This window comes from Phalaenopsis equestris, unplaced genomic scaffold (assembly GCF_001263595.1).
Source record: "Phalaenopsis equestris unplaced genomic scaffold, ASM126359v1 Scaffold000107, whole genome shotgun sequence".
Classification (NCBI taxonomy): Eukaryota; Viridiplantae; Streptophyta; class Magnoliopsida; order Asparagales; family Orchidaceae; genus Phalaenopsis; species Phalaenopsis equestris.
The window spans coordinates 2210904-2226871 of record NW_018164549.1 but is presented as its reverse complement, the minus strand read 5'-3'; the positions used below and the strand labels follow the sequence as shown (position 1 = coordinate 2226871).

The following is a 15968-nucleotide window of genomic DNA, read 5'->3' as shown; positions in this document are numbered from 1 at the left end:
AAACCCTAAACTTGAGCTAATTCGAAAGGATTTTGAGTAAATGAAGCTGAAAGGGGGTTGGAAGATTGGTAAATTGGATGGTCCGCTCATTCTCATTCAATTATCAAATTATGAAGACTACGCCCATTTATTTGCGACAAGACTCCTTCGAATAGACAACTAGGTGATGATGGTTTAAAAATGGATGGTGGATTTTGACTTTCGTACTGAACCTCCTACCATTCCTGTTTGGTTGCGCTTTCCACGTTTGAAGGTCCACCTTTACGATCAAGAGCTCTTCTTCGCTTTAGCGATGGTATACAGTAAACCTCTCAAAACTGATACGCCTACAATGAATCTAACTCGGCCTTCTGAAGCTAGAATTTTGATTAAACGGGATATTAGTTTACCTTTTCCAAGAGAGATGGATTGGCACACAGCATCAGGAATTTTGGCAGCAAGCAGAACTTGAACAGATACCTCTTTATTGCACCCACTGTCGTATGTTTGAACACTCTCTTTCTCAATATTATCAGTTGCATCTGAATCTAAAATCTTCAAGTAAAAATGCTACTGGATCTGTCCCACTTCATACATGTCCCTCTTCCGCTCCCGAGTGCCTTCCACAGACTATTGAAACACTGTTTGACACGATGTCACCTCTCCCTCCCCCTACCGGAGACAATACTATTTATGTTTTTTTCGACTGATGTATTGGTAGATGGTTTACTTAGGCATTCTACAGTCTCTATCACTGTTGAAAACAATACTACAGGATCCTTACCTCCAAAGGATATTCTTCAGTCCGATAATCAGGATAGTATAGCAGCTCCACATCCTTAGGAAGCATCGGGTGCTGAGGCGACATGTTTACCATCTCTTCAGAATGAGAATGTTGTTACTGTTATTCAGGAGCTGGGGGCTCATCCTCTTCTACATGTCCGACAATCTGTTGACCACACTGATCAGATAAGTCAGTCTTCGCATGATGAATGGCAGGTATACACATCTAGGAAGAAATATATATATATATAGACATACATACATACATCATATCTATTAGATTTATTTCTAGATAAGAAATAATTTTCATAATTTAAGGGAATAACTTTTATAAAATAGCTTTATAAAAGTTATTGTTGCTACTTTATCACCGTTTTTTATGGTTAGTTGGCTTGTCATTTGCGGCTATCTTGGTCATCTTTGTCGGTTATATATTCTTGATCGAGTGACATGTCTTCTTCGTCACTCTAAAAAAAATATTGGAGCTTTGAATAACTCCTGAAATTGCTCCTCATAGATCTCCATAAGCTGTCTCTAAATTCATATTTCATTTTTATGAAGGTTTCTTGTGAATGCCTTCATGAATTTCTTTGATAGATAATCTGTCATTACTAGGAGCTACTGATGAGGATTGTGAGGCTTTATAAGTTTGAATGATGGTCTAAATTTGATAATTTTTTTCATCAATATTAAGTTGAGTCCACAATTTTAATAAAAAATATCTTTGCAAACACAGATGATTAGACGTATTTTTTCCTAAGGTTATAGTACAAGCCCAAATCCAAGGAATCTGACAGTCCGTAAGGACATAAACAAAATTCTGCTTTTGCAATAATTTTCTCGGACTAATGCTTCTCATTTTTGGACAAGCCTCAATCCATTCAGTATAGCATTTTTTTAATGGTTAGCATAAAATCTCTAAATCTTCCGGCAACCATAGAATCAAGTTGGAAATTTGCATACATACATACGTACATTTTTTTATAAATACATACATAAATACCTACATTTAGTTTTATATATATATATATATATATATAACTATATGGAGGTATGGATGTATATAAAGACATAGATAGAAGGATACACGTAGATTGTGTGGGATGGCTCAAATATGACATCATGCTCACACGATAATCACCACATTCAAATAATTTCAAAAAGAGAAAATACAAAAAAATTACATAAGAGACGAAAAGAAAAAACCAAAAAGTGTCAAAATACGGAGTATCAGGTAGCTAGAGAGCGACCAAATTTTGTCTTTTCTCTGACTCTAGTTCTAGGGAAGGAGCCATTTAATAAATTGGTAAGATGAGTGTCATTGTCAGTAGTAACTAATGTGTCATCCAATAATTTCCCGAGCTCGAGTCGGCCTTCGTTCTTCTTCTTCCTCTGTAATAGACCTGTTATTCCTCATCTGAAGAGAAGATTAGCTCACCTGATAAGTGGATTGGTCTAAAGTGTGTCGGTCATGTGTAAGGTGTTGAACATTAGAAGCAACAACTAATTGTACCAGTTGATCTTTAATCAAATCGAAGGAGCACTCACATGTGTCTTGACATGTAAGTGGGTCTTCTTCAATAACAGTGAGTGGTATAAGCAAATTTGGATCTGTACCTGTAGTATGGTGTTTTTCATCAGGAACTACGGTGTTGGAAAGAGGATCGGGTTGCACCTTCTCAGCAGGGATGGGCTGATCTTTAGTGGTATCGGTCTTAGATGAGGATGCAAGCGATAACAAATAGTAGAATTATAGTCAAACATACTACAATGAGAGCAATAAGGAGGGTGTGGTTCTATTTCAACATTTTGTCAATCGTTGTGAGTGGTGTCAATCCATACCTCATCCGGAACTGGTTGAGTGATATCTCTCTCAACTAACACACAAACCACATAGGGTCGCAGAGGGTCTGGTGACAGCAAGCGTAGGACTATCAATCATGAGAGGCTTATCGTAAGAGAGGCTTATCATAGACAGTTGTTAAGAAGTAGAGATTTTTCAAGTTGAAAAGATGTAATTTTAACCCCAGAAACTTTATCTAAACAGAAATGATTAAGGACTCCATTTTTTTATTAAAATCTATATATATATTTGTGTGTGTATGTGTGTGTAAATTTAATGCAATTCTTTTTATTTTCTTATTTCAATAATCTTGTTTGTTAGTACTTATTTATGTCATTGTAAAAAACTTATTCATAACTTATATATTATTTTAGATATATTATTTTAGATGCTCTATATAATTTAGTTATATGCTAATTTGAAATTTATTCAATTGCTTATATGTCTAAATTTGTAAAATTATTATTTATTAACTTTATATGAAAAATCAAGTAAAAATTGAATTTTTTTATATTATCTAATAAATCATATACTCATTTGAATTATTAGATTATTCAACTAATATAAATAAATACAAATTAAACATGACATTAAAAAAATTTAAGCAAGCCAAATATGAGCGCATATGTGAAAGCTTGGCTCAAGCTCAAACTGAACATGAACAATTTAAGATTCGACCAAGTCAAGTCTAATCCATTACAGACTCGACTCGGCTCAGCTCAACTCGATTACAATCCTCGGGTCCCTCCCTACCACTCTCCCTCTCTTACGAAGCATATACTACATATATTGAGGTGTTATATGAGTGATTATCCCATAAAATAAATTAAATTGAACTATCAACAACAACAAACCTTTATCCCACTAAGTGAGGAAATTGAAATATCAAATTATTAATTTTTAACCTATTATTTATAAAGTTTCTATTAAATAAAAGTCTGAATAAGTATTTTTTTCCTTCTAAACTTAAAGAGTTAAATCTATCAAATTCATTTCTCCACTACAATTTAAAATCCCACAAAGCAACAAAGCCTAAACACAACTTTCTTTTTAATACGTTACTAGGTGATTCTATCAAATTCACTTCTCTCCTCCAAACCTGCAAAAACATCGATAAAATAAAGATGGCTTAGCTCATCTCCCTCTTATCTCCGCTCGCTTTGCCAAAATTCCCTAGTTACTCTATCTCCCTCATTACTCATTCTTTTTGAAGAGTTAAGCTTGACTTGCCTTCGTTTCCTTCACATCATTTCTATCATCAAAACCCTAAACTTAAAGTATGTCACTTAGCTTCACTGCAGGAAGCACACCAATTCTGCGGGGTTACCCTGTCTTCATTAAGGCTGATGCATCAAAGAAGTCACACGTCCATGAATCTATTATAATTTCAATGTTTTACCTCCACAAATGAAATCATAAACGCTCTCTTTTTAACATCATTGAAACTAGTGGCCTATTTAATTTCAATATATGGGCGATTGCATCTAAAAATGCAAGCAAAATGAAATATAAAATGAACAATCAACTCAGCTGCAATTTCAGCAAATAACGCGCACTCCTCGTGGCAATCATAATAAGATCATCTAAAAAAACATATAAAGTGATGTTGAATAATGTGGAGACTAGGTCCACCGTAATTTAATTAGCTTCCTAATTAAGAATCTCACATACCGCTCACCTACCTTCCTACCTACCTCTCACCTACTTCTCACCTACCGCTCTCTTGGTTTCTATAAATAGTCTCTTATGGCTTGTCATAAAAAAGCCAAGCAAGGCTAAGTCAAATCCTCTAAGTGAGAAAGAGAGGAAGAGAAAGAGGAAGAGAAAGAGAGAAAAAAGGAGATAAGAAAATAGAGATTTTCTTGTAAACGTCGAGGCGCTCGACGATGTAATTCCTCAAAGAAATAAAATCCTCTGCAGCTCCATGTACGTAAGCAAATTTGTCGAACCACGTAAATTTTTGTGTCGCTCTTATGTTTTTTCTGCGTGCAATTTTTCTCGTTTCATTTTTTTTTGTTTTATTGTCGTTATTTTTCACAACAACTGGTATCAGAGTCGTGGTTTCGGATCTAAGGAAGAACGATGAGGGGAGACGAAGAGATGTTATCGGAGATCGAGAAGTTTAATGACACAGATTTTGGTTACTGGAGGATGCAGATAGAGGATTGTCTCTATGGAAAGAAACTTCATCTTCCATATGAAAGAGGCTGAATGGAATCTGTTGAATCGGCACGTTCTGGGGGTTATTCGACTAACCCTGTCGAGATATGTTGTTGCCCACAACGACATCAATGAGAGAAAGGCTGCAGATCTCATGGAGGCTTTATCAGGTATGTATTAAAAGCTATCGGTGAATAACAAAGTGCATCTGATGAAAAAGTTATTCAAGTTGAAGATGACGGAATGTGTGTCTGTCGTTCAGCATCTGAATGATTTTAACACCATCACAAATCAATTATCGTCTGTTTAAATTGATTTTGACGATGAGATACGAGCATTGATATTGTTGGCTTCATTCTCAAATAGTTGGAAAACCATGAGAATGACAGTTAGCAACTCTACAGGTACATCTAAGCTGAAATATGATGATATTCGTGATTTAATTTTGGCTGAGGAGGTGCGCATGAAGAATTCTGGCGAGGTCTCGTGTTCATGTTCAGTGTTGAATGTTGATTCCAGAGGGAGAACCATAGAGCTATAAAGAAATCTTGCAAGATGAGAATTCGAGCAAGTGAGAGCTGACCAAGGAGGAGGAGACGGATTCCCTATCAGAGAATCGGGCTTGGCAGTTGAGAGAACTTCCACCAGAGAAGAATACATTTCATAAAAAATGGGTATACCGGGTAAAGACTGTGTTTGATGACAGTAAGAAGTGCAAAACTGGACTAATTAAAAAGGACTTTCAGTAGGGGCAGGATATTACTCATGCAGTGGGAGTTGTAAGCAAATACAGGAGTAACCCAACAAAGAGCTTGGTGGTACAATGCTATGTTGACGGTGATATGTCAACTGACGATGTTACTTGTGAGAAGTTGAAGTTGTGCTCGACTTCAGCTGATCTTCTGGCATGAAGACAGGAGCTTTGAGTTGCAGAGGTGGAGAATATCATGTTTGAGAAAAAGGTCGGTACAGCTAGTAGATGATGTAGTCAGTAGGTGATGCAGCCAGTGTCTCAATCTCCAAGTGGGAGAATTATTGGGCAATGTGGAGACCAGGTCCACCGCAATTTAATTAGCTTCCTAATTAAGAATTTCACCTACCGCTCACCTACCTTCTCACCTACTGCTCACCTTCCGACCACTCACCCACCACATCCCACATACCGATCACCTCCCTTTCTATAAATAGTATTTTATGATTTGTCATAAACAAGTAAAGCAAGGCCAAGCCAAGTCCTCTAAAAGAGAAAGAGAGGAAAAGAAAGAGAGAGAGGAAGAGAGAGAATAAAATGGAGATTTTCTTGTAAACGTCGAGGCGCGCCTCGACGGTGTAATTTCTCGAAAAAATAAAATGCTCTGCAGCTCCATGAACGTAGGTAATTTTTCCGAACCATCGTTCTGGTATTTTTTCTGCGTGCAATTTTTCTAGTTCCATTTTTCATATTATTGTCTTTGTTTTTCACAACAATTGATTCTATTTAAATTCCTAAATATAACTCAGAAACTATCAAATTTTGATTTCAAATGTTAACAATGGTTATGAACCAAAACAAACTTTTTCCTCCGGGAGCAAGCAAATTAAGCAAAAAAGAGCAAAGAGGCAATGAAACCGCATGGAAAATTTCATTTCATTGAATAAATCGGTAAGGCAAGAGAAAAATAAAATGGAATCTATACAATAGGAAGTTCATTCAAGCATACCCTGACCACCTCTCCCTCTCTAATACCTCGAGAAATCTCACAAGGTAACAATCAAGACAGCAGAAAAACTTTAGATTGAAAAATGGAGGTGACGTTAAATGACAACAGACGTTGAGAGAGTTCTTAGGGTTTAATGGATCAATGAACCGCGCACCTCAGTCGCTAAGAAATTCTGATCCCGCGAGCAGCAGCGTCGTCAGAAAATGCAAATTGCGAGAAGGCACGTTTGCAGCTCATCCAATATTATTTTGTTTTTTTTTTTATTATTTTGTATTATATTGTATAAAATAACTTATAAGTGAGCATAAATATTACAGTATGTTAAAAAAATTGATGCTGAGTGCTGCTCTGCTTTATGACTGGCTAATTATTTTTCAGAGTAACTTTTTTAAATTCTTGTAAGAATTCCAGTATGGTGTGTTATTTATTTGAATATAAAATAAATAAAATGGAAGTGAAATGAATTTAAATATAAAGCTAAAAAATGATAGAAAATGTTATCTCTGGATGATTCTAGACGTAATGCACGAAAGGTCTGTTTTTTTTTCCTCTGTTTTCTCCGTACATCGTGTTGTGTCTGGACCGACTCCAAACACAATTTTTTTTCTAAAAATGAAGGCCAACAAGTTGCTCGACCATAGCGGCAATAATGGCTTTTAAAGGCGAAAAACAGGAGTAATATTTGTGGTTTTGACAACTGCCATCGAGGGTCGAGGCAATTAGAGGGCAACGACGATATAGTGGTTTTTGGTGGCAACAACAGATATTTTAGTATATTTGAATTTAGTTTTATTTTACACCAATAATGTAACAAGCCAAATAGCCCCTAAGTTGGGATCATTGTTTACTAAATTTTAATAGCAGAAGTATCATGGGCACCAAAATATTTTTTTAAAATATTGTATGTAGCTTAAACATAAAATGTAGTATTTTAAAATGAGTATTAAATTATTAGTGGATAAAAATAATGTGTAAATTTATATGACAATGATGAAAATGTTGTTTCACTCCCTCAATATCTATCCTTGAAAATTAATTAAATCTCTATTTGTCAACCAAAATGGTATATATCTCTTATAAAATCTCGTAGTTGTCCAAATTATGAGGGCCTGTGTCCTTCTTCAAGTGTGCTTACAAGTGAAACATACTATTTAAAAGAAAAATAGAAGATACAATTATTTGAATTAATTTGGAGACCATCTAAACTCTATTTTTTTAAATGGTTCCTCTAATTTTGTTAATACAGTTAAATACTAAAAATTATCATCTAATCAGAAGGGAACAGCATAGACAATACAAGGTTGTCTACTAAGAAGGATTTCAAATGATTTCAAATGGAATGGTCATAAGAAGGATTTCAAATGAGACAACCCAAGGTTGTCTACTAAGGCATCACCCCTGCTTTCGCCAAAAAACCAATGTTTCATATTAACATTAACTTCGACGTCCACTTTTGCTTTAAATGTTGATTGTAGTGATCTTCAATATGGAATGTGTCATTGACCTGCCCACTATCAAAAAGAATGTCAACACCCAATATGTATAAATAGACATCAAAAGTAAATTTTTCATAACTACTTTTGAAGTGCCAACATTATTGTACCATGAACCAGAGCATGACTGAAAGTTGGTCGATACTTGGTGTGTAGTAATTCTTCTGGATAAGAGAAAACTAACATTATTGACTATTCGGAAATCAAATGTACGTGTTAAACATAGTTCAAAAAAATAGAGGGATTGAATGTAATTATTATTTATTTGCATATCTAACACCTAAACTTTCATAGTTACATGCATAACACCTAAATCATTTACATAAGAATTGTATGTAAATGTAAATATGAATGTTTAGGTGTTAGATCTGTAAATACATGAGAATTGTATGATATGCATGTAAATTTCCATTAATCGAAAGCAAGTAAACAACGGTGTTGAAACATGTATGTATGAGCTTAAATATTTTGGTATTTATCTTTGTATATTGGAGTGGGTATCCTGATTTTTAAAACCCTTATATTGGAATGGAGTGAAGATGGACAGAGTTCGATACAACTAAGATAATAATTCTCTCTCTAAAATGACAATATGAACATAACAAATTCAAACCAAATACTAAAGCTATTTCTTGATATAAGGAAAATGTTATTGATTTTCAAAGATCAATAGTTGTGTTCATTAATTTCCATCTAATATTACCTTATTAACCACTTTTAAGAGCTTGTCTAAGAAATCATCCATTGAATCACAATAGCTAAATAATATTTTTTATTAGCTATCATGAATAGTCTCGAACATCTTTGTAACTTCTAGATTATTAGGTAAATTAGAGCTCTATAAATAAACATGTAAGGTTCACTTATTACACTAAAGAGAGAAAACCAAAATAGGAACTTTGCTTTCTTTCAACAACAATGAGAAGGCTTTTCAATGTCTGCTCCAAAGCCTAAGTGGTGAATTCTCATAAACCTAAAAAGCAATCAAGTGCTAATGTCAACGTGAAGTGCTCTCACAAACATAATCAACTTATAAACTATGCCAAAACCTAAATCAATTAGAGCTACCTATACCCGAATTGGATAAACAGACCATAACCCTCAAATATGAGTTAGTGAATTCACCATATAATTACACTATTTGAGTTTTAAAATCACAGTAAGAACAGACTAAAAAAAGAGAAAGAAGAACAAAACTTGAATGAAGCAAGATATAAGAACACGAAGCCTAATAAGCCTCGGATCTCAGCTCTAAATCAAAAGATATGAGTTAGGAAGAGACAAACCCGAGAAATCCTAGAAAGATTCAAACAAAAAACATACTGAGACAATATATTGGATTAGCAAAGTACAAACAACAACAAAAACACATGCCCACAACAAATTTGTTCATGATGTTGAGAGATTCAAACTAATGTAATATTCTACCATAATGTAAATTTCACTTATGCATAATTCAGTCTCTGAAGTGTGGTCGGTGTTTTAAATTTTTTTGAATTTTATTTTTCTAAAAGAAAGAATCTTTGATTTTTTATTGGTTTATTTGAGGGTTGGGTGGATCTTGAAGTGCCAAGAATGATTTTTTTAGTGTACTGCAATGTTAAATTTGGATCTTTCTGAAACTACTTCATCTGCTATTGAAATTGTCATTGAATCTGAAAACACCAATGAAAATCCTAAGTTTGTTTCAAGAGAACTAGATGTAGTAGTTGTAGAAATAAATAATGTTGAAGTTCTTGCTAAGAAGTTAAGAAAGAAGAAATCCTCAGTTTGGGAGTATTTGTTGAGACAATAATCACAATCAAGGGAGTTGCAACCCCTTTTTTTAAAAATACATATGTTATTGTCCCAAATTTCATAAACCTAAGAGTGATGCCACTTCACAACTACTTAGGCATGTCAAATATTTTGAAAAAATCAAAGCAAAGTACAAACATGGTGATTCATTAAAACCCTTAATTTGTTGCCTCGTGATGCTACAGTAGATATTGAGATTCTTATTATCCATGACCCAAAAAACTATGATCAACATAAAATTAGATAGATAATTGCTAGAATGATAATCATGCATGAATACCCATTCATGATGGTTGAGCATTTGTGTTTTAGTATCTTGTTAAAATCATTTAACCCCAATTATGAGAGAGTGTCTAGAAATATGATTAAAAATGATTGTATAAATGTCTATGATATTGAAAATAGAAGCTGTGAAAAATTCTAAATAATGTACATAGGTTTTATTTACTTCTAATTGTTATACTTCAAATGAAATTGTTGGTTATATGAGTCTGACTCTTCATTATGTTGATGATTCTTGAAATTGCAAAAAAGAATCATTAATTTTATTTAGTTGGAACCAGCTCATAGTGGTATTTGTATTTTTAATGCTATATATTTTTGTTTACTTGATTGGAATCCCAAAGATAAGGTGTCCACCATAACATTGAACAATGTCACTAATAATGATGTTGTCGCTAGCTCTCTTAGAGCTAATTTTTAGTCGAGAAGTAAGTTACATTTTCAGGATTCTTTCTTCCATGTTAGATGTTATGCAGAAATATTATATGGTTTAAGTGGTCTTGAAAGAGGTTTAAAGTCTAATTCATCTAATAAGAGAGTCTGTCAAATATCTAAAGAAGTCACCAATCACACTTCACAAGTTTGTTGAGGTCTTTAAACAGCTAAGGGTTTCAACCATCAAGGGATTATCTGTTGATGTGCCTATAAGATGAAACTCGACCTATCTAATGCTTGAATGTGCTTTTGCTTATAGAATTATTTTTAATCAATATGCAGCTTGAGAATGCAATTATAAAGGATTGTCATCAAATACAAACTGATAGAGGTATGAGACAATAATAAATTTTTTTGTCATTTTTTGTAGTGTAACAAAAGTTATTTCATGTTCTTCATACTCAACATCTAATATTTTCTTGCAAATAGTTATGCATATAAAGAATTTATTGATGGAAAAGTCTTCTTCTTCTTATGATTATATTAAAGGAATGACCCTTACAATGAAAATCAAGTTTAATAAATATTGGGGCGAGTGTAATATTCTTATGTCTGTGGTGGTTGTGTTAGTCCCTCGACCAAAGTTTAAGTTTCTTCATTATATGTTTCCAAAAATATACTCATCCATTGAACTCAAAAAATTCAAGAGGTAGAGGTTAAAGATATTATTTGGAATTGATATGATGAATATACACTTGATTTTGCAATCTCTAGTACATCAAATATTAGCGAGTCTTTGAACTTTCTAAGTGACTTATATTTTCCATAAAATTTTGATTATAGGCTAGGATTTAAGGATTTTATAGTATCATCAAGATCCGTTCAACCCTCAAAATCATATTTGCAGATAAATCTTGAAAAGAGTTTATTTTTGGCCAATAATGATCAATTTGATATTCTTGAGTGATGAAAATTGAACACTCTCAAATATCATGTTTATCCCAATTTTTAGGGACATTTTATTAATTTCATTAACCACGGTGGCTTTAGGGTCTGCTTTTAGTGTCTTAGAGAGTTCTTCATGACTACATGTGTTCATTGTCTACAAAGACAGCCAATGCACTTATATATGCATCTGGTTGGATTAGAGCTTCCATATTGTTGAAATTCAGAATAATGCGGAATAAAGTGGAATTCTTTATTATTTCATTGATATGAATGATGGTATAAATGACCCTTACAAAAATTCTATAAGAAAAATAATAAAAAAGAAATAATATGAAAGGAAAGATATATCACTTGATGTCTCCAATAATTAATTCATATTAATTATTAGGATATATAAGAAATAACATAAAATAGAAAAACAAATAATTCCTAATTCAATGACATAAATATAAAATAGGAAATGAAATATCTCCTTATATTAAGGAAATAATTATTAAGGAAATAATTTTATTAAGGAAATAATTTATTCCTCATAACTTCTTATAGGAATAAATTATTTCCTATTATAATTCTTAACACTCCCCACAAGTTTGGAATGTATGTTAATAATTTTTATCTTGCTGAGTAGTGAAGAAAAATTAGTCGTTAGGATTATTGAATTTGCTAGATTCAGGCTTGATTGAATTTTGAGTTTGTTTGTCATATGTTTTGACGTACAATAGAGATTCAGGCTTGGTTGAATTTGCTGAATTCAGACTTGACTGAATTTTGGGTTTTGTAGGGAAGACAACTTATAGGAAAACTGACTTTTAGTTGACTGCGGTTGTCGTTGGCTGCAGAAAAAACATGTAAATCACACTCAGTAAATTCTACTAACAGAAATGGCAGCAGAAGAATGAGCGGCTGGAAACAGATCTCCCCCTGACGCTTGGGCCAGGGAAAAAAATTACAGAAGAAATGGTCGGATGGAAACACAACTCCCCCTGACGCTTTGGCAGGGAAGAAAAATACTGCAGGAGCCCTGACGCTTTGGTGGGGAAGAAAAAAAATATATAGTACGAGGAACAGTCGGCGATGGATTTTGCTGGCATAGTGCAGGAGCCCTGACGCTTTGGCAGGGAAGAAAAAATACTGCAGGAGGAAGTGCCGACGATAGATTTTGCCGGCATTGTTCGATCCACGACAAAGATATCTCCGACGAGATGATGATGAGGCGGGTGGCGGCATCGCTGGTGTCACCCTAGCTGGAGCCCCATTGCTAGTGTCGACATAAGAGGATACACCGCAGGAAGTACCTTTTTTTTATGGTTTGTGGTGATGTCTGGCCAAACTCCAAAGCATATTTGCTATAATGGTTTCTTAGGAGCTGTGTAGAGAAGTGAAGTAAGATCACCCAACTTTCTGAAAGACCTCAGAGAAGGAGAATCCTGGGAAAATAGGAACCCTTTTTGGCCTTGGCAGCAGTGGCGGCAGCTAGTCCCCGGACATGACTTGTGCTCCTGGCAGCGATCAGACCGACCTTTTGCCCTGGCAGAGCATCACAGTGAATGGTTGATGCATGACTGATATGCTGGTGGTTTCCTCCTCCATGGGGATGCTCCACATGGTTCATGGCAACACCGCGAACCTTCGGCCAACAATTACGCTTCACTCTAAACTTGTGGTAAGCATTGACGACTTTGAGGAGAGGCTTCTCAGTTGTGCCGCCACCGGCGACCTGGCCGATCATGGCTCAACATCTGCTGGGAACTATCTTCTTAGCTCTAGATGGGAGCTTGATTCTAGAAGTCCAGTTATCAGGGTTATGGTTGATAACGATACCGTAGTCTCCCGAAGCCCTCGCGAGCACACCGCGATCGCCAACATGGTGCTCAATGTTGCATACAACGACACCCCCCGGGATCGAGCTGTAAAACGTTTCCAACCATGAGAGAAGCCTTACGGCCGCAGTACACGAACTGTCCTGTGTACTTGCCTTCTGCGACGACGAAGAGCTCCTTCTGGTGCTTGTAGCAGAACGGGTGGTGAAAGGTTACGCGAGCGAGCGGAGATCTGCGGCCGAGATCGTGGATGATGTCGGTAACTGCGCCCTTGAAGTATCCATTTCGCTCGCTAAAGTCGATGTTTCGGAAACGAGCGGCGCCCTTACGGTGGTGGGATCTGAAAACCGATCATGTTCCCTTCCTCTGTACTCGGATAACCCCACCCATGAGAGTGGTGATGGAGAGATAGAAGGGATTTGGAAAAGAAAAAAAAAATTGTTGTTTCAAATATCAAGATGAGTGTCCCTACCTTCCCGCACTGAGGATGACAGGAAGGGAGTCCGACAGTTCTGTAAGGATGACTGGTGGCTAGGGTACAAAACATTGCTCTGATATCATAATAATGCGAAATAAAGCGGAATTCTTCATTATTTCATTGATAAGAACGAGTGTATAATTAACCCTTACAAGAATCTTATAATAAGAAAAATAATAAAAAAAATGATATAAAAAGGAAAGATATATCACATGATATCTCAAATATTTAATTCATATTAATTATTAGGAGATATTGGAAATAACATAAAATAAAAAAATAAATAATTTATAATTGAAGGACAAAAATATAAAATAAGAAATGAAATATCTTCTTATATTAAGGAAATAATTTAATACTCATAACTTTTTATAGGAATAAATTATTTCATATTATAATTATTAACACACACTTAGTTTGAAAATGCCCTTGGTAATATGTTTTATTATTAAAATATTTTAAATTACGTTTAATTTAGTCCTTATTTTTTTTCTCTAAATAAACAAGAAGAAAAAATGGAGGAGGAATGACTCGCTGTGAATTTACCGAAATGATTTTATGGACCGCTGCATGACACGACTACGAAATACTTTCACTAATTTTGGATGTTTGATCATGACACGTTTTAGAATTTAAATTCTCATTATTTGATGTTTGAACAATATATTGATGTGGGACATTTGTTTATCAATGGCTAGATGGTTTAGTGATTGACGTCAAACTTAATATTCGATTTATATGTATTTTTTTGCTATTGGGATTCGGATCTTTTATTGGTTTGATTCATGTTTGTCGGTTGAATTCATTAAAAATGGCATGCGCTAGTTTCATGAATTTACCAAAGTGATTGGATGGACCGCTCAATGACATGATAATGAAATATTTTCATTAATTTTGGATGTTTGATTATGACACTTTTTAGAATTTAAATTCTCATTACTTGAACTTTGAACAATATATTGATGCGGGACATTTTTTTGTATCAATGGCTAGGTGTTTTAGCCATTGATGTTAAACTTAATTATGGATTTATAGGTAATTTTTGGCTATTGGGATTGTGATTTTTTATTGATTTGATTGATGTTTGCTGCTTGGATTCGTTGGAAACGACATGTGCTGGTTGCGTTTCTCTTTTGTTTCACTCTGTGAATTTTGGTTTGGAATTAATATCATGTTAAACTTAATTTTGGTTTTATATGTATTTTTTTCAACTATGATGAATTCCATAGATACATATTGATTCAACCAAGCTAGGAATTTTTTTCTTTCTTTCTTTAGAATGGAATCATCATGCTTTAATTCAGGTAAGTTATGAGCTCTTTTTCTCTCTTTCTCTTGTCTTTTATCGGTGGTTTCCGTGAAACTCAGAGGAGTTTTTGGCTATCAATTTACTTACTGTTGGATGGTGAAAGCTTTTAAAGTCATTCGGTTGTTGGAATTTGGAAATATAGAAGTTAATTCTAAACATTTTTGCTTATCATTGCATGGTTGATGGCAGGAAGCTTTTAAGGTATTTTGTTTTTTGTTGGATGGTGGAATCATCCCCAATTACTTCAAAAGAGGAAGCTTTCAAGGTATTTTGTTAGTTGTTGGATGGTGAAATCATCTCCAATTACTTCTAAAGAGGAGCAAGTGTTAAGTATTATTAAGTTTGATCCCCCGCATCACGGTGGGATCGAACCCTTGACCTGAGGAGACTTACAGTGACCCCGCCACCAACAGGCCGAGCCGCACTATCACTCAATTCATATGTATTTATAGGCTTCTGAAATTTTTTATTTGGAACATTTACATACATACCACTCAATATAGCCTTATAACATTTTGTTATTTGGAATATTTATTAGATCGTTGAGGATGGAAAAAAAAAAGGTCATACTCCAAGTTTGACTACAGAGTTGTACACCTGTTATTTTGTTATTCTTGGTTTCATTCTTATTGGATCTACCAATTATTAACATATACTTTTTTATGTTTGATCTGAACTCTTCTTTTCTATCATATTTTTTTTCCTGCTATGCAGGTGCAGCCGTACGTGCATGTCATTTTTAGATCATCGAAGTACAAATTGCACGTGAAAAGTCGAAAATGAATAACAAAAAAGTAACGAGCCAAACACGAACAGACTGTTTAGAGCTAATTTGAACACACGTTGAACACTAACAGTAATGTTTTTTTAACATGTTGAACACAAGGTGAACCTAGGCCCGCTGAAGCTCAGCACATTTATACCCAAATGGCCGGTGGGGTCTTAAGTTTGTAACATGTGATGGGTGAAGTTCAAATTTCGTCATTATTAATAGATAATAT

The 15968-nt window shown here is 34.5% G+C and overlaps 1 pseudogene; it reads right to left on the bottom strand.

Annotated features, from left to right (window-relative positions):
- Nucleotides 1–12771: 12771 nt before the first annotated feature.
- LOC110020709 lies at nucleotides 12772–13570 on the bottom strand (annotated as a pseudogene).
- Nucleotides 13571–15968: the final 2398 nt, after the last annotated feature.